Below are 21,067 nucleotides of genomic sequence, written 5' to 3' on the forward strand. Positions count from 1 at the left end.
GATCCCAAGGATTTTATTTTCTGATCCACCTGTTAATTTGTGGCAGTGATGTCAATATCTCACTGCTAATGGGCATTTACCTGAAGTATGTTAAGAACGTTTGGATCATAACCTTCAAGGCAAACCATATCCAGGAGAGCATTCAGCAGCACAGTAGGTTACAACAATGTCGTTTGACCTTTGAGAACTAAGTTGAACCCAGATCCCAGAAGAAGGGATAAAAGTCCCTTTTCTTCTGCAGCTGTTAATGATCGTAAGTGAAATGCTGTGCCAGCATCAAGATATTCCAGTAGATAGAAATATCCAAGCTATGGTATATAATTCACATGTACAACAGGTCTCTAATCTGTAGTATGTCTAGCCCTCAGTCCCTAGGCACCTTTGAATAATAAAAACAGAAAATGCTGGAAAAACTCAGCAGATCTGACAGCATTAGTGCAGAGAGAAACAGAGTTAATGTTACTTGTTAACAAAACTCTGTTTTTCTCTCCAAATATGCTGTCAGACCTGCTGAGTTTTTCTAACATTTTCTGTTTTTATTTCAGATTTCCAGCATCTGCAGCATTTTGCTTTTACTTTTGACTAATGCTGGAAATAAGTGCAGAATAAAACAAAGAAATAATTCTGCATTGACAACGTGGAGCCATATGGGATGAAGCTGTTTATCAAGAGACTGGGATGCTGCCTGGTTCTCTAGTCTCTACTCCCAATGAGCACAGCTCTCCAATGGGAGTACAGAATTGTGGAAATGGGCCTCAAAATTTCCCACTCATTCATTTTTACTCTAATCATTTGACCCAGACAACACAGCAGTTATCATCATCCATACGACATGTGATCGCCATACTTGATGGTGAGCACAGATACAGTGAACTCATGAAAATGGGTCAAAATAATATGTATGAGAAACTTTCTAAAACTGTGGGTGCTAGATTGAAAAACTGAAATATCCAAGGCTGGCTTTTAAAATGCACACAATTATTTCCTGTGCTGTTATTCAGGATTAAAAGGTTTCTTGTGAAGCCTTTCACATGTCTTGTAAAGGTGGGCTCACCCCGTCAAGTTTCTAATGCATTGAGAATGGTACTGAGCTCTGCTGTCTGTCCGATCTGGTTCATGTTGACTGAGTGTTTCTAAGTCTAGCTGGTACGGAAAGTGTGGTTCGGGAAGTGTGGAGAGGAGACTAAGGTTTGGGGGATTGAGGTTTGGGTGCTGAAAGCAGTAGATGGGTGGTGGCATGAATGGAAGCAGCTGTGTCTGGCAGAGCTAGGTATAGATGGGGCCAGGAAGATTCGGGTTGAAGTAAAAGATCAGTTGGGATGGAGAGTAATGGGGATGGGGAGAACCTGCGGTAACCCTTACTTTGAAGGGGTCAGTGTATGACAGCATTAAGATGGGGCAAGGGGATCACCAGTACAGCAGGGGTGTGGGGGGCAAGGGCTGGTGCAGGGTGAGTGAAGGAGGATGTGATCTTGGAGAAATAGGCAAAGCTGTGGACCTGGGAAAACTCTAAGCTTTGGGGAAGAATAATAAAATATGGTGGTCTTGAGGCTGAGAAACTCAGAATGAGGGACTGCAGGTCGTCGAAGGAATGTGTCTGGAGCCTGTCAGCTGCTCTGCTTGAAGAAATAAACTGAATTTGGAACAACCAAAACAAGAGTTTTCTGTTCCAAAGAAGAGTCATTTTAACTCTGTTTCTCTGTCCACAGATGCTGCCAGACCTGCTGAGTATTTTCGGCACTTTGTTTTTATTTTATACAAGAATTTCTTCAGCATTTCTCCTGTCATCCACCATAGCTTTGATGGAAACCTCGGATTCAGCATCTGAAGGAGGTTTCTGCCAATCTTCTGCTGGCGTTATGGTGGCCGATTAAGAAACTTCTCCCAAAGGCAATTCCCGACGTAAGTCTCTGAGTAGAGGAGTCCATGGCAATGGTCCATTCACTGTGACTTTTGATGTGACCATACGAGTGTTTTCACCAGCATCTTAAATGTTTAAGTTGAGCAGCCAGATTTGGAAATGAGCAGAATGGGGTACAGAGTGAGGGATTAGAGAAAAGTCAAAGTAAAGAATATCCTGATAGAAGGACAAAAAGGGAAACTGAATCAATTAGGCAGGCCTTGTTATGTGCTGTAATCCACAATGTCTGATTTGTCTTCAATGTGCTGTACCCAGGTCTTTCTTTGCTCCCAAGCAAGATAAACAGCTGCCCTGATAGCTCATGAATGACTATATTACATAAACATAGTAAGGCCTAATCGTGAGTCTGGTTTGTTACTATCTTAAAGATGATCGAGGCCATCTGTGCCTGCACTGGTCTGTGACCCCTGAGTGACGGGAAATGAGTAGGAATACTCTTTCCGTTCAGTATCACTGTTTTCCTGGATCAGAACCAATCTCCAGCACAGAGTAAATATCAAATGATAGTTGAAGGTGGTGAATGATTCTAAAAGCACCACAGGACAGTATCACGCCAAATGAGGAAAATTGCTGTAACAACAATGATTGAATGCTGACAGTGTTTTGGTTATTACAAGCTTTATCTTTAATAAGTATACAAAATCAATGCCATCATTGAAACTTTATCAAATGGACATTTCTTTTCCAGCCTTTTGTAAGGCTTCTCTTTTCTATATTGTGCTAAAAATCCAAATTTAAATATTCTTGCCTAAGGACATCCCTGAGTAATATGGATTTGTCATCTTTTATTTAGTAGAATACAGTTTCTGAGAGAGAATTGATTTCACACAGAAGCTGTTTGAGACTTGAGCCCATTGGCATTTTTGAGAAAGAGAGAGACTGGGGCCTTGCAGCTGCTAACGTCATCGCTTTGATTTACTTGCTTGAATGTTACCCATGTATGGCTATGTAGTCAGTAGGATGCAATTACGACTACAGGTAGGTAGGATTAGATCCAAAGATAAAATGAAGATTACATGTCTGTGCTTTCATTTTAACTCCATAGACCTTGACCTCTCCTAAGCCAGTGGAACAGCAATGATTCTTGCAACACTAGGTCATCAAATTCTAAGAGAGTTTTTCTTAGTCCACCCTGCTGTTACCAAGGTCACTGTTGCACATAAAGTACAACCCGTCATCTCTGCCCCCAGATTTCTGACGTGTCTGAATTTGGTGCGAAGCCCACTTTTGAAAAATGATACACGCCTGTCAGTCCTATTCACCTCGCAGCAACCATGGGCTTTATTTTGATGAAATGCACTCTCTCCTGTACACCTGCTGTCATTGGCTAGAAAGTGCACTGAGCTCCTAGCAACATCAATGTCATGCAGTAATAATCAGAAGTGAGCTTACATCTTTTTCCAACAGATTATATTCTTGTCTATGCTTTGTAAGACACGATTGCTTAATCCAGGAACAAGTATAGCATCTCTAACATTGCAGGTGTCACATATGAAGGAAAGAAAATAGTACAATTGATGACCTCAGTTTATTCCAAAGCACTTTACAATGAATTAAATATTTTTGAAGTATGGTTACTGTTGTACTGTAGGAAACACGTTTGCACAAACAATGATGACATAAATGGCCAGGTCATCTTTCGTGGGTGTTGGCTGAGCGATAAATATCAGCCAGGGCACCAGATAGATCTCACTGGCTCTTCTTTGAAAAGTGTTGTAGGATCTCTCATTTCCAGCCAAGAGTGCAGACACAGCCTTGGTTTAACATCTCCAAAAAACGTCATGTGTACAAAACTTCAATTCATTTTTAAAAAATAATTCTCTCGAGGAGTAATTATTGGGCAGGCAAGGCTTTTTAAAAAATTTTATTGGTTGATCCATAGATTTGCAAATTGCAGCCTAATATATAGATTGTAAACAAAAGGGTTTCCTAATTTGAACAAACTGTAGTCTCTTTAGAGACAAACTGTCCTTTTTTTCTTTCAATTCTTTTGCCTACCACTCAGCTTTTGTCAAGTGTATTCAGCACATTGTTAAAGAAAAGATCTGCTGTACTTAATTTTAAAGGAGTGACCTCTCACCAATCTCAGCCCAAATTCAGTGTGGTGACAGAGCAGAATGGACATTGCTATCTCACTCCCAGCCAGCAGGTGGCAGGATTTTCACCAGGGCTGGGCAGCAGTGTTTCGCAGCTCCGATTTTGTGTGATAACTTTCTGATTTGAGTTCAGAAGTGGGATTGAGTTTGAAGCAGGGAATAATGCTTTTCACTGAGGACAGGAATTTCACCCCTCCTGATTTTTGGGAGGCAAAAACAACTGTGAAGAATATACCAGACTGAAATCCCATGCAATCAATCTGATGTATTGTTGGAGTTTGACATGGATTATATTCTACATTGTACATTCATAATGTGATTGCATTAATGTTTGGTGTCAAGGTGCATGTTTAATTTCCTTGCAGCACATTTCCTGATATGAGTTGTGGTAAGATGGGAAGACCAAATAGTGCAACTGGCCTACATTTTAATACATGTTAATTAGTTGGCGAAGTCAGCAAACAGATTGTAGGAGGGGCAAAACTGTAGTTGCAAATTTGGGGAGGGTAGAAGGGGGAGAATAATTTGGGGCAGAAACAGCACCTGCTCCAATTCCCTGGCCATAAAATGTCCGTATCCTGCTTTAATGCAGCAGAGAAATGGGCTTGGATTTTCACTCTCGAGGTGGGCAGCAGGAGTCGAGAAAATGCCGGTTTGGCCAGCACTCCCACTTTGAGGGAATATGTCCAGAAAGACATGATCTTCATTGCTGAGGGGCAGGGGCGGGCTGGAGTCTGGCCAGCTGACGCAGGAAAGAGGTCTGAGGCAGCCACAGGGGCTGCCCAGTGTGGAGACGGCTGTTTAAAAGGCCCGTCTTGGTGCTGTGAGACTTGGTCCCAGTTAAAATAAAAGCAGAAAGGGCCTCCAGCCCTCACCCACCCACACACTCCCCCATACTCCATCCATGCAACCTAATGCCAGGCTATGTCCCCACGCGCCCCCATGCCCCATGACCCCTCATGGCAAGCTATGGAACTCCACACACCCCTCATGCCCCCATACTAAGGTATGGAAATTTCAGGCTCTTTGACCACTATGCACTGTGTAGAACCAATGAACCCTATTGTAACAATAGGATGCGTAAAACAAAAACTTTAAAGAAAACAGTAATTCATTCATAATGTTCCACTATGTTAAAAAAAGTCCTTTTACTATTGGGCAATAAAAGTGTTAATCATACATATCATTTAGAGTATCAATAGTAGAAATGTCAGGCACTTGAAACCTCTTAACCTTTTGTATATAGACATTGTTCAGTTAGCAGCAGAGATCAGAGAGCCAGAGCTGTCAAACGAACAATGATTCCCCTGTGGCTCAGGTGTTCTAGTACTCTATTGGATGTCTCAGCACTCAGCCAAGAGTTCATAATGAGGCTTGGTTGAGAGCCTAAACATTCTTTACTATGTTGAAACATCTGATCTCCAGAGAAAATATTGCTTGATTGACAGTTCTGGCTCACTGATCTCTGCTGTCAATTGTACAATGTTTATTTACACAAGTTTAAGAGGTTTCAAGTACTTGCTGTTTCTGTTATTGATTCTTTAAAAGTGTTTAGATGATTGATACTTTTATTGCCATGTAGTAACTTTTATTAACATACTGGAAAGTAATTTTTTTTGCACACCTTGTTGTCACTATAGGGTTCACTGGTTCTATACAGCATATTGGTGGTCAATGGGCATGCAAGTGCCATGGCTTGGCAGAGGCGGCATGAAAAGGACCTTTTGAACTCACATTTTAAAGGTCCCCTCATGCAGGCTATGGTTCACAACTTCTCTGAAGGGGCGTGAACTATGACTCTTTGAAAACCTGGCCTGACTCCCTGAAAATTGCAGAGCACTAACTCATGCCTAACCCTGCAACGGAGCCTGCCAGGTCAGGAGTGCAGGGTGCAGGCTTTTGATCTGAACCAACCCGCACCCTCAAAAGGCACTCCCAAAAAACAGACAGCCCAGGAATGGCGTCGGGAATCCTGGAATTGGGACCCATCTGCCATTTTTAAAGGGCTCCCATGTCATCCCAACTCAGTGAAAATCCGGGCCATGAAAACAGTGTGGAGGTTTGGGGCTGAGGGTTTCACTGTAACTCTTTTGAGTACAAACACGTTTCCATCTGTTTTAAAACGAAGTTACATTGTTTCATAGTTTGCCATTGTGAGACTTGAACTCTTGATCTTGGGGTTACAAGCCCAGTATCATAACCACTTGGCTATTTAGGCCAAGCGAGGGTTTCACTGTATCTGGATAATACAACCTGCAGCAAAGCTCATTACAGTACTGTAGCCCATTCAGCACCTAATTCATCCATGACTAATCATTCTCATTGGGGCTGTTTTTCACCTGAGGTTAGGAATCATTGCCAATGTTAATGTTAATATTCAAATTAAGATGAAATGTGTGTTACACTGGGTTAGCACACTATCATTGAACTCCTGAGACTTGTGATAGGAGTCCACCCACAAGGATGCAATTAAAGCTTCCTCACTGCAATATTGAAACTGTTCTTTTAAAATAGCAATAGAAGGGGTTCTGTACCATACTTATTCCCATTTGTGCTGAATTGCACACTGTGCAAATGCCTAACAATTGACATTAATTAGCATTCAGAGGCCTGTTTCAGAGAGACAACTGGATGGCTGCATCAGCCAGTGAAAGCTTAAGATTGATGGAGTATGGAGACATTTCTGAGACTGAGGTGAAAAAATTTAAGCCCAGATTCAGTGGTGTATTCACTCTGCTCACCCAGGGCCACATTTGAACTTGACTAGCCAGCTGCAGGCACCAATCAGACACACTGCTATAGGCTGCTAGTTTCAGAGGGTGGAAAATCAGCCAGCTTTTTGAGTGAAGAAAGAGCAAATCTTTGGGTGAGTAACGGGGACGGTGAAGAGAATAGGCTTGATGTTTTACGTGGACACAAAAGCAGGCACCAGTTCCTCTTGGACCCACAAAAATCATTTTTTTTTTAAACTTACCTTTTGCTGAGCATCCCCTGTTTTGGCTTCTCAGTGAATGGCACACAGGGCCTAGCATGCTGTGCCCACTTGTACATTAAAATGCCAATTGGGAGTCTTATCCCCCAGAATTGGACCTCACTTTGTATATTTAACCAGTTGCCTGTCTGTTTTGGGTAGGAATGCTTTGCTCATATTTGGTGGCCTGCCTGAAAATTGAACCAGGTGGGAAGATGTGTGTCCAAAACGCACATCTACTTCTCCGCTGGTCAGCCAGTTTTCAAATGGAAAATTGGTGGCCTGGGGTTGAAAATCCTCCCTATAGTTGGGCCAGAATACACTGACACATCTATTTTAAATCATGACTTATGGACGTTTTGGACCACTTGTTGTTGATATTGAAAGGAAAAAGTGTTCAATTTTCTAATGCAGACATCGCTCATATTAATGAGCTCAATAATTTACCCCTTTTATGGAAAGAAAATTAATAAAGGAGTAGAAATTTTGAACTTCCAGTAATGTCAGTAATGTGGGTGACAGTTAAAGAACTAACCAACATGAACACTACTGCACAGAGAAAAGTTCCACTAAAGAGATTTAACTATTGGAAAAGCAGGAGATTTATTACCCCATGAGGCTATATACTGACTGTATAAAGAAGCAGGCTGACCTCTGGGATCATGAGCAGGAACAATGAAGGAGTTTTTAGTTTGCCTCCCAAATACAATAATTTACATCGTGCTCCTACTTTCCATATGCTCAATTAATCAATAGAGAACCATTAACAAAATCACTGCATACAAATCACAACACATTCAATTGTAAACGCTGCCAGGATTCCTTCTATGTAACCCAAATGATGTTTATGACATGACTTAAAGTGGGATTCTGAAGGAAACATTATAAATTGTCAAATCTTCCACTGTATGATCTAACTGTGACCTAGCAGTGCTCTTTGCTTTCAATGAACTGAAAATTCTTCATAAACCTATTGAGCTCTGAACTGCGTTCGACCAGATGTGTGTGAATGAATGTAGATTTTTCCCGACTTTCTGGTTTGTCTGCTGTAACCATGTGATGTCATCAGTCATCTGCATTAACAGGGACCATCATTGTCAGAAAAATACAAGAAAGGAAATAGTCATGAAGCCTCTCGCCACCTACGGGGTATAAATAAATATTCTACATTTCTTCTTTACAAATGATGATGGAAATGAGCATTAGATGTACCAGAGTGTAAGGTGAAATAATTGTTAGAAAATGCACTGGTTTTAGTAAAATATAGGCCAGAACTGGGCCTTGATTTCATACATCTTAGATAACTGAAAGTCAGACAGGATGTAGCAGAGACTTTTGCTTAAATGTTTCATCTTCTTTAAATAGATACATTGTGCTATTGACTGGAGAGTAGCTGATGTAGCCAAGACAGGAGGGAAGAATACATTTGTCAATAATCAGTTGGTTAATCTAACGTCAAGTTGTGGGCAAACTCTTTATAATCCATAATGTGGGATAAAATTAGTGACCATTAGAAATGGATGGGTTGAAGAAGTGTTTGATTGATTGGGTAGATTGGCGGAATTCAGAAGATAGAGCATTTTCAGAAAATGTTCAATATGATGCCTCACACAGGGCTTATCAGAATAAGTCTGGCTTATGGTATAACAGGATAATGTAACAACATGGATAAAAAGGAAATAGAAAGGCTAGAAGTGGTGCATGTGAGGCATCAGTGCTGTGTCTATCTTTGTTCTTAGTGTATATATAAATGTGTTGGATTCAGGCACAAATCTTGATTTTAACTGTGGGAGAGGGACAAGTACGGGGGGTTGTTGAACAAATGTCAGCCTCACCCCAGCCTGCAGATGTGAGGCTCAGGCCTCATTTGAAAACACCAGGCCTGAATCCCACCTGAACCCAGATTCAGTGTTGCCAGGCATGTGGCCCAGACCTATATCTATCCTTCAAAATCAAACTTCAAGCCTGTGACCTGTTAAACAAGCCTGTAAAATATGGCGACATCTCTTTCAGAGGTGCTATACAAGACCTGTGAGGTTTTATTTTTTATGAGGCTTGTGTTTGGAAACTACCAAGACCACTGCATGTCATGGTTTCTGTTTACCATGGACCCTGAGTTTGGATGTTTTTAAACTGCTTATTTCTGTGAGAGTTCTGTTATAAAGAAGAAGTTTGTTAAATAAATAAACTGTGAATGCAACTTTCTGCAATGAAAACCTTTTATGGAAGCACAGCCAAATTTCCATTGCATCATAGATACAACAAACTGGAGTCATTTATCTACTGTTTTGACAAATGGAAGCACAGGCACACAAGAACAGACACATAAATGTATGTGTATACAGGGTATAAACTGCGACAAATGGTCTTAAAATACAACAGGACCAGAGACAAGGAAAATATCTTCCTAAAAGATTTGGAGCTAGTAAAATTACATTGGCTGCATTCATCTTAAGTATTTCAAGACTCACTCATTGCCATGCCAGCTACTTCTATTGTAACAGACCACTTATTTATTGAGAACGTACCACAAGCAGTGCAAAAGCAGGAAAATAAGTCGACTTATATGCTCCTATCTTGATTGCAAGTCATAATTTTGTGTACTTTCTAAAAATGCTTCACCAGTGTTCAAAAATCACTTATTGACAATTTATAATAATGTACATTAAAAGATTTCTGGCCACAATTATTCAAAATATAACCAATCCGTGTACCTTTCCCATCTAAGAACATGATAAATAGGAGCAGAAGTAGACACCATGGCCCCTTGAGTCTGCTCTGCTATTCAATACAATCATGACTGAACTCATATGTCAACTCCACTTTCAAAATGCATCCCAATCATTCCTTGAATCCTTTAGTGCCCACAGATCAATTGATCCATTATCTAATGATCTTTGTACTGAATATGCTCATCAACTGAGCATTCACAGTCCTCTAGGGTAGAAAATACTAAAGATTCACAACTATAGAACCATAGAAAAGTTACAGCACAGAAGGAAGCCATTTGTTCCATCTTGTCCATGCCACCCCAAGGACACCCAGGTGCCCTTTCTAATCCCACCTTGCTGCACCCGGCCCATAGCCCTGCAGCTTACAGCACTTAAGGTTCAGATCCAGGTACTTTTTAAAAGAGTTTAGAGTTTCTGCCTCTACCACCAACTTGGGCAGCGAATTCCAGACACCCACTACCCTCTGTGTAAAAAAGTTCTTCCTCATGTCCCCCCTGCACCTTCTCCCAGTTATCTTGAATCTATGTCCCCTGGTTCTAGAATTCTCCACCAAGGGAAACAACTTTATCCTGTCCACCCTATCTATTCCCCTCATAATTTTGTACACCTCAATCAAGTCACCTCTCAGCCTTCTTTGTTGTCTGGAAAATAACTCCAACCTATCCAATCTCTCCTCGTAGCTACACTTTTCTAACCCTGGCAACCTTCTAAGTAAAGAAGGTTTTCCTTTATCTTTATCCTAAATGGCTGACCCATTACCTGAGACTATGACCCCTAGTTTTAGACTCTGTAGCCAGGGGAAACATCCTTCCAGCATCTACCCTAAGCCTTCTAAGGATCTTACTTATTTCAATGAGATCACCTTGCATTCTGCTGAATCTCTCCTCATAGGACAGTCTTCACATCCCAGGAATCAGTGAATATTTGTTGCATCCTTACTAAGGTAAGTATATCCTTCCTCAGGTACGGAGACCAATTGTACATAATACTCTAGAGGCAAAATTTTACAGTCACCCACTGATGCCCTTTCCTACAACCTCCTGCTCACTCACTCACTCCGACCTCTCCATAATTTTATGGTGGGACGGGTAATGGCTAGGCTGGTTGGCCCACCATTTCCCCAATTGAGGCCCTTAAGTGAGCAATTAATAATCACTTAAGTGCCATCTCCCAACTGGTTGGGGGAAGCCTGGCAAGTCACCCTGCTTGGGTCTCGGGTGGGAAGTCTTACTCAATTGCCTCCTTTCTGAGTCAGATACTCCCCCCACCAGAAGGTCATGGGCAGGGTGACCAACCATTCCAGATTTGTCCTATTATTGGGCCAGTCCGCCTGTGTCCTGCTTTTTTGAGGCCGGCATGCCTTGCATGATTATCTTGCATTTGCGATGTTGGGGCTTTGTGCATGTGCATTACACACCTGTGTGCACATTGCATGCTCCTCTTCGATCTTCTCTCTGGCAGCAACCCCTTCCTCCCTCCCCCATCCTTCTGCCCCTCCCCCCACTCTTACAAGCTTGCATGCTAATGCCAAATTGTCCCTAAGATTGTTCACCCCCACATCTATCTCCTCACCTTCCCAGGCCTCACCATCCCTACCCTGCTGTGAGACCGCCTGCACTCACCTGGTCTTGGACTCTGGGACTGATTGTAGTCCCAGTCCTGGCCACTGCTGCTGCAGGGACTACACAGCTGCTGGCTAATCGCATTGACTAGCAGCTCTCTGTGGTGGGACTTTCTCCTGGCTGAGGGAATGAAGTCCTGTATTCAGCCAATTAGCACTTCTTGGATGCATTCCCCACTGACTCTTTGAGTGGCAGGTCAGAGAATCCCACCATCTGAAAAGTCCTGGCCCAGGTGTGGCCTCAGCCAAATCCTACTTAATCACAAAAAAGGTGTTCATACTTATAGGACTGAATTTTGTGTTGGCAAAATTGCACAAAACAGAGGCAGGGTGGCAAAAAATGGCTGCCGAGCAGCGCAGCCAAAAGTCCTGCTTGTATATCTGCTGGCAGCCATTTTGTGCAGCATGGGAAAGGTTGCAAGGTGGGAAAACCGCTCATCCCTGTTGAAAGGCCCAAGGTAGACCATCCAGGATTTTCACCGGAATGGGCAGGCTTCAGAAGCCCTCCGTGACCCTGCCATTTGAGGAGAGGCATGAGAAGAGGAAAAACTAAAGGCTCTGTATCTAAATGCACGGAGCTTTGGAAACAAAACAAATGAACTCACAGCGCAAGATGAAATAAATGAATATGATCTGATAGTCATTACAGAGACTTGGTTGCAGGTTGACATAGATTGGACCTAAATGTTGAAGAGAATGTGACACTTAGGAAGGACAGGAAACTAGGAAAAGGTTTAGGGGTAGCTCTGTTAATTACTGATGGTATTAGCACATTAGAGATGGATGACATAAGTTCAGGAGACCAGGATGTAGAAGCTGTTTGGGTTGAGATGAGAAACAACAAAGGTAAAAAGTCACTTATGGGCATGATGTACAGGCCTCCAAATTGTAACTACATGGTAGGACAGAGTATAAAGGAACAGATAACAGGAGCTTGTCAGAAAGGTATAGTGATAATCATGGGGGATTTTAATCAGATCGGCAAAGATAGCCTATATGAGGAGTTCATAGAATGTTTTTGGGATAGTTTCTTGGAACAGCACATTCTGGAGCCAACCAGAGAGCAGGCTATACTAAACCTGGTACTATGCAACAAGAAACTAAATGGGATTAATTGATAACCTGAGTGAAATCACCCAGCGATCATAATATGACTGAATTTTACATTCAATTTGAGGGAGAGAAGAGTGGGTGCAGGACTAGCATTTTAAACTTAAATAAGGGCAATTATGAGGGCTAGCTAGAATGAACTGGCAAATAAGATTAAGGGATAGGTCCACAGAGTTGCGATGGCAGACTTTTAAGGGGATATTTCAGAATTCACAGAATAGATACATTCCAATGAGAAAAAAAAAACTTCCAAGGGGAGAACCCACCATCTGTGGTTAACTAAAAAAATTAAAGATAGTATAAAACTCAAAGAAAAAGCATATAATTGCACAAAGGTAGGTGGCAGGTCAGAAGATTGGACAGAGTATGAAGAACAGCAAAGAATGACAAACAGATGAATAAGGAGGGAAAAGTTAAAGTATGAGAGAAAGCTAGCTGGAAATATAAGGACAGATAGTAAGAGTTTCTATAGATATTTAACAAAGTGAGCATTGCTCCTATAGAAAGTGAGTCTAGGGAATTAATAATGGAGAGGAAGGAGATGGTAGATGAACTGAACAGGCATTTTGCATCAGTCTCCACTATAGAGGATACCAGTAACATCCCAGAAGTAGCTGTAAATCAGGAAACAGGAGGGATGGAGGAACTTAGGGAAATTACAATCACCAGGAAAGTGGTATTGATCAAACTGTTGGGACTGTAGGCTGATAAATCCCCGGGTCCTGATGGGCTTCATCCTAGGGTCTATAAGGAAGTGGCTAGTGAAATGGTTGAAGAGTATGGTATTAACTTTCCAAAATTCATTAGATTCGAGGAAAGTTCCATTTGATTACAAAATAGCAAATGTAACTCCTTTATTCAAAAAGGAAGACAAAGAGCAGGAAACTACAGGCCAGTTAGCTTAACATCTGTCATAAGGAAAATGTTAGTAATTTAAAGATGTTTCTCGTAGGACACTCAGAAAAGTTTAAGGCAAACGGGGGGAGAATTTTCTTCCCGTCGTGTGGGCTGGGTGGGAGTGGGCTCGTGATTGGCTGCGTGCCTCCATTTTATGTGGGCGGGCCAAGTAAGGCCCGCCCAGTGTGACGCACACCTGGAAGCGCTCTGTGCTCCCTGTATGGGTGGGGGGAGTAGGGAGAGTCAGGGCCTGCGCTCTATCGCATGCATGTGCATGCACAGAGCTGCCTCAGGAAGATTAATTTCATTATGAGAAATGGAAAAAAAGAATTTTAAAAATTGCTCAGACATGTCCTCTCATGTGACAGCATCACATGAGCTGGGACATGTTTATGTATTTCAATAAAATTTTAATTTAATTTATAAAGTCTTCATGAAACCTCATCCTGCCCGTGGTTGAGGTTTCATGATAAATGCAAAGGTCACCTCGGCTCTTCAGCAGCCCGCCAACCTTAATGCTAATGATTTCAATTGTCTTTTAAATAGCCTTAACAGGCCTTTGACAGTTCGGTGGACGTGCAGCCGACTCCAGTGTGCGCCCGCCAAACTGAAGATCGGAATGACGCCTGGTGATGTCAGAATGTATGCCCGACATCACTGCGCATCATTTTACGTGTCAGCGAGTGGGGCCCGCCCCCGCACGCCGGCCAGAAGATTCAGTCCATGGTTTTGTGAAAAGGAAAACATGCTTAACCAATTTGTTGGAGTTCTTTGATAGAGTCACATGTACTGTGGATAAAGGGGATTTACTGTACTTTGATCTCCAGAAGGCATTTGATAAGGTGCCACATCAAAGGTTACTGCAGAAAATAAAAACTCATGGTGTAGGCTGTAATATATTGGCATGGATAGAAAATTACTGACTAACAGGAAACAGAGGGGTCGTAATTGAAGGTATAGCCTTTCCCACTGCCCATCAGGGGTCACGTGATTGTTATTGGAGGCTCCGACCAATGAGCCCTAAGCACGGGTAATCGGGGGAGGTGGGGGAGGAGGGCTTCCTGTTGAGAACCTGGTTCAAGAATGTAGCTTCTGAGAAGCTCGCTGTCATAAAGTTATCTAATTCAAGTAGAAACCTGTCCAGTATGTCATTACATTTGGCAACATGGGTAAAATAGCTCCGCGATGCTATACCTCACCTTGTGAACGTGAGTACATCAGATCTTAAGAAAAAGAAAAGAGTGCTCGCCGGTCATGCCAATCTTTTGCCGAATCAATCTTTACAATGCGACTATGGAAGACTGTAGCCAGTGTGTAGAGCGTCTTGGTTTTATTTCACAGCGAACGAAATTACCGCGGAGGAGAAGCAGAAAGCAATCCTTTTGAGTGTATGTGGCAGCAAGACCCACAATCTCATCCACAGCCTGTTGGACCTGAACACTGACAGCCCACTTCTAAGTCCTTTAATGAATTGGTAGACCTCAGGAAAATGCAATACCAGCCGAAGCCATCCATAATAATGTAGAGGTTTAAGTTTAATTCCAGAGTAAGGGCCCCCTGAGTGTCCAGCGCAACCTGTATAGCAAAGTTGAAGCAGTTGACTAAACACTATGACTTCAGAGACACCCTCAATGATATGTTGCAGGACAGATTAGTTTGTGGAGTTCACAATGGTGCCATTCAGCGCTGTTTACTTGCAGAAGTCAACATTGATTTGAAGCGCACCCTGGAAATAGTGGTAGCCATGGAAAGTGCTGTGAGAGACTCACAGGCTTTACAACACATACAATATGGTGCTGTTCTTCATGTGGGGTGGGAACCTACCGCTGGGCGTAGTGCAAAAACCAGAGATACAGCAGCAAAGTGAGGGGCAATGTCTACTGTTAGAAAAATGAAAAGGCTGAGTAGAAACATTTCAGCAGCGACTCTGAGGTTAATCTGTTATAGATGTGGGGGTGACCACGCATCGGACACCTGCAGATTCAAAGTGGCAGAATGCCATTACTGCCATAAGAAAGGTTATGAAATAAAGCAATGCAGGGTGAAATCAAAACAGCCCATAAGGCAGCAAACCAACATGATTTAATTGAATAATACAACAGAACCTGAAGCTGACGTTACTGACGTCTATTCCCTGTACAACGTCACAACGGTAAAAACCGAATCTATTACTGTCACAATCTTAGTGAATGGGAAGCCACTTATAATGGAGGTAGATATGGAAGCCTCAACCACAGTGGTGGGAAAGCACACATTTAAATACCTAAATGGAGGTACCCAGCCACTGAATCTGGAGCGAATAACGGCTCAATTGAAGACATACACTGGAGAATCTATACAAGTAAAGGGCCTGTGTCCTATAGGCAACAGACGGCCCAGCTTCCAGTGATCATAGTGACAGTAAAGGACTTAGTCTTCTGGGCCAAAACTGGTAACAAAAAATTAAAGTCAACCGGTCTGAAATATTTCACATGAGAACAAGAGAAATTCCTGAGTTGCTAAGGGAATATGACAGTGTATTTTGGAATGAGTTAGGAGAATTGAAGGACCTTCACATGCTGTAAGGATCCCTCAGGTCAGAGTTGGCTCTCTGGAAAATCATGAAGAGAAACCAAATGAATTTATTGCCACTCTGAACAAACTGAAGAAACAGTTGGTAGAGAAGACTCAACAATGTTCAATATTCCAGGAGGAAGCCAAAAGATACAAGAAGGAGACTGAAGAGCTGAAGAATCAGCTGAATTAAACAAAAGAGGCATTAGATGGAAAAGTCATAGAACTTCCCAAGATGCGAGTGGGTAATGAAGCCATGGCTCAACTACTGAACTGAACCAAGTTAAAACTTCACCAGAGAGAAATCTGGCTGAATCTGAAATGAAAATGGAGGATGAGACAAAACTCTGCAGCAAACAGAGAAAGAAAAGACAGAAATCGGAGCAGAAAGGCCAATTGGCTATGTCGCCTGAACCCTCTTCACAGCCGAGAAGGGTTATTCCCAACTCGAAAAGGGAGGTTTATCGATGATATTCAGAGTGAAGAAATTCCATCAGTATCTGCATGGACAACATTTCACCATAGCGTCGGACCATAAACCACTAATGGGTTTATTCAGTGAGGATAAAGCCATTCTGCCAATAGTATCAGCAAGAATTCAACATTGGGCTTTGATATTATCTGTGTATGAGTATACCTTTATGCACTGTCCTGGTGCGCACATTGCAAATGTGGACGCGCTCAATCGTCTCCTGTTACCAGAAAGCATTGTACTTACTCCAGTGCCACCAGAAGTTGTGCTTGTACTGAATTTCTTGGATGCTCTATCTGTGTGTGTGAAGCAAATTAGGAATTGGACAAACAGAAATCCAAAGTCAGAGACCTTGTATTGCAAGGGTGGTCTAATCCACCAGTGTCCGAAGAGATGTCAGAAAAACAGTTAAGTTGTCAAGATGGAATCTTGTTGTGGGGATCAAGGGCAAAATTTTTACTTGGCAGATGGGCGCGCACCTGACCCACTCGGGCGTAAAATGATGCACGTCCTGACGTCAATGCGCAGTCAAGTTTTCCAAAAACAAATACATTTTTAAATTTAATTTTATAACATGTCCCTGCTCATGTGACAGTCACGAGGGAACATGTTTTATAACATTTTATGAGCCTTTATTTATTTTTCTGAAAACTCTTCATCTCCCTGAGGCAGCTCTGTGCCACTTACATTTCACGCTGGGTGGGCCTTAATTGGGCCGCCAGCATGAAATTGCGGTCCGGTCCCAATCGTGGGCGGTGGTTGGCTTCCTGACCACCCTGCTGAGCCCACCCAACAAGGACTAAATTCTGCCCCAAGAGGTGTCGTCCCTTCGCAAGGAAGAGAACCATTCTTGACAGAGCTTCACAATTCATGTCCAGGCATTTCACAGTTGAAGATGCTTGCACAAAGTTATGTCTGGTGGCCAGGCATTGACAGTGACATTGAAAGCATGGTCAAGCACTGTCTCAAGTGTCAGCAACAACAGAAGTTGCCAATTTCAGCTCCAATGCATCAATTGGTGTGGCCTGGTCGATCCTGGGTTAGACTACACATTGATTTATGTAGGACCATTCTTAGGTACCATGTTTTTATTGGTCATAGCTGTGCATTGTAAATGGATGGGTGTGTATGAAGTCAGATCACTGACATTGAGCACAACTATCGAAAAGCTGCATCATTGCTTTAATATACATGGCCTACCAGACTGAAGTCATCATTTCTGATAACAGTAATCTTTACCAGTGCAGAGTTTCAGAGGTTCATGAGTTTAAATGGAATCAGACATATTAGAACAGCACCGTATCATCCCTCATCAAATGGTATAGCTGAGAGAGCAAACTTTCAAAGCTGGAATGAAGAGGTTGTCAAAAGGTACTATAGAAACTCAACTTTCCCACTTTCTTCTCAATAATCGTACGATGCCTCATTCAACTACGGGTTCAATACCGTCTGAATTGTTGATGAAACACCGCCTACGCACAAGGGTAAGTCTGGTGTTTCCAAACTTAGAGGGGGAGGTGGAGAAGAATCAGAATAATCAAAATTGAATCACGATATTCACAGCAAAGCTCGAAGATTTACCATGGGAGACACAGTCTTCATGTGGAATTTTGGAAGTGGACCTTATTGACTTCCTGGTGCAATTGTCTCAGAAACTGGTCCCTTTTCCTTCCAGGTGGAATTGGAAGTCAGAATTATTCGAAAACATGTGGATCATCTTAAGAATAGAGAGACATTCCAACAACCAGCTTTTCCGCCTGTGATTAATGTTGAACCATTAATCCCCGCGGTGACAGACTGACCTAGTAAAGAAATACCCAATGTCTCTGTACAGTTGCCTAACCCTGAACTACCACTTTATAATGGTGTTGCAGTTCCTGATCATGTCAATCCAGTGGAAGAAACACAAGTGGTAGAGCTGCACCACTCTAACCGTATAAGGAAACCACCTCAGAGACTTAATCTCTAATCACCTGAGTTGTAAATATGTATATGTTGTGGGATATTCAAATTTTCTCTGTAAATAGAAACTGTAAAAAAACTAAAATGGGGGGGTGTAATGTAGTAATTGAAGGTATAGCCTTTCCTGCTGCCTATTAGGGGTCATGCGATTGTTCTTGGATGCTCAGACCAATGAGCCCTAAGCACGGATAATCTGGGGGGCGGGCTTTCTTGTTGAGAACCTAGTTCAAGCATGTAGCATCTGAAAGGCTCTCTGTAATAAAGTTATCTGTTTCAAATTGAAACCTGTCTGGTACGTCAAGTCATATCAAGAGGGTAGCCATAAATGGGTCTTTTTCTGGCTGGGGGGATGTAATGAGTGGTGTGCCACAGGGATCAGTGCTGGGGCCTCAGCTGTTTACAATTTATATAAATGACTTGGATGAAGGGACAGATGGTATGGTTACTAAATTTGCTGATAACACAAAGATAGGTAGGAAAGGATGTTGTGAGTAGGACGTAAGGAGACATAGATAAGTTAAATGAGGGGGCAAAGATCTGGAAAATAGAGTATAATGTGGGCAAATGTGAAATTTTCCATTTTGGCAGAAAGAATAAAAAAGAAGCAAATGATCTAAATGGTGAGAAATTGCAGAGCTCTGAGATTCAGAGGGATCTGGGTGTCCTAGTGCATGAATCACAAAAGGTTAGTATGCAGGTACAGCAAGTAATTAGGAAAGCTAATAGAATGTTATCATTTATTGTGAGGAGAATTGATTACAAAAGTAGGGATGTTATGCATCAGTTGTACTGGGTAATGGTGCAGCCACATCTAGAGTACTGTGTACATTGGTCTCCTTATTTAAGGAACGATGTAAATGCTTTAGAAGCAGTTCAGAGAAGGTTTACAAGACTAATACCAGGAATGGGTAGTTTGTCCTATGTGGAAAGGTTTGTCAGGTTAGGCTTGTATCCACTGGAACAAAAAGAGAATTACCTGGAAAAACTCAGCAGGTCTGGCAGCATCAGCGGAGAATAAAAGAGTTGATGTTTCGAGTCCTCATGACCCTTCAACAGAACTAGGTGAATCCAAGGAAGGGGTGAAATATAAGCTGGTTTAAGGTGTGTGTGTGTGTCTGGGTTGGGGGGGTGGGGGGGGGTGGTTGGGGGAGAGAAGTGGAGGGGGTGGTGTGGTTGTAGGGACAAACAAGCAGTGATAGAAGCAGATCACCAAAAGATGCCGCAGACAACAGAACAAAAGAACACATAGGTGTTGAAGTTGGTGATATTATTTGAGCGAATGTGCTAATTAAGAATGGATGGTAGGGCACTCAAGGTATAGCTCTAGTGGGGATGGGGGGAGCATAAAAGATTTAAAAATATTTAAAAATAATGGAAATAGGTGGGTAAAGAAAAATCTATATAATTTATTGGAAAAAACAAAAGGAAGGGGGAAGAAACAGAAAGGGGGTGGGGATGGAACCACACCACCCCCTCCACGTCTCTCCCCCAACACCCCCCCCCCCCACACCTTAAACCAGCTTATATTTCACCCCTTCCTTGGATTCACCTAGTTCTGTTGAAGAGTCATGAGGACTCGAAACGTCAACTCTTTTCTTCTCCGCCGATGCTGCCATACCTGCTGAGTTTTTGCAGGTAATTCTGTTTTTGTTTTGGATTTCCAGCATCCGCAGTTTTTTTGTTTTTATTTTTGTATCCACTGGAGTTTGGAAGAGTAAGAGGCGACTTGATCAAAATCTTTAAGATCCTGAGGGGTCTTGACAGAGCAGATGTGGAGAGGACATTTCCTCTTGTGGAAGAATCTAGAACTAGGGGTCACTGTTTAAAAATAAAGGTCGCTCAACTTAGACAGAGATGAAGAGAATTTCTTTGAGTGTTGAGAGTCTGGAACAGGGTCTTTGAATATTTTTAAGGCAGAGCTGGACAGATTCTTGATTAACAAGGGGATGAAAGATTGTTGGGGGTAGGTAGGACGTTACAATCAGATCAACCGTGATCTTATTGAATGGTGGAGCAGGATGGCCAAGTGGCCTACTCCTGTTCCTAGTTCATATGTTCGTATATTTGTATGTTTGTAGGCATGAAATGCCATGGAGGTAGGACAGATGCCAGGAAACTTCTTGAAAGGTAGATCAGAGGATTTTTAGGAGCTTGAAGGTGGCATTGGAGGCAATGTTGAGGGAAGTCATTAAGGGAGGGGGTAGAGGCGGGGACTGGCTTCAGAGAAGGGTCAAATTTTGGTTTTGGTCGGCCCTCTCTCAAAGAGGCCATATATGCTTTTATGTGCCAGCAACTGAGACTCAAACCTGTTGCCGGCACTTAGAAAGAATCATCAGAACTCTTAAAATAAAGGCAGCTGGGGCAGGCCATTTAGCAGGTCTGGTCTGGGGCCAACCCACTTTGGTCCTCGCCTCAGATCTGCTGATTGAGATGGCAGGCTTGCCTCTGGCTCAAAGTGGGGCCTTGCACCAGCAAAACCTTATTTTCCAGCAGCTTGGCGACAGGGGTGGGTTTCTTCCTGCCTCCCAGTTCCCACCTCTGACATGAAAATTCAGCCCATGTTCTCCAGCCTCTTTTCAATAAAGGATAACATAGTTCTTTCAAAGCACTGGCATAGGCACAATGGGCTGAATGACCTTCTGTGCTGTACAATACGTGATTGGGATTAATTATTCCACAAGAAAAGAACAATCAGATTTTTTCTTTAGAAATTATTTCTGCCCACCCACTCC

Source organism: Carcharodon carcharias, chromosome 1 (assembly GCF_017639515.1).
Source record: "Carcharodon carcharias isolate sCarCar2 chromosome 1, sCarCar2.pri, whole genome shotgun sequence".
Classification (NCBI taxonomy): domain Eukaryota; kingdom Metazoa; phylum Chordata; class Chondrichthyes; order Lamniformes; family Lamnidae; genus Carcharodon; species Carcharodon carcharias.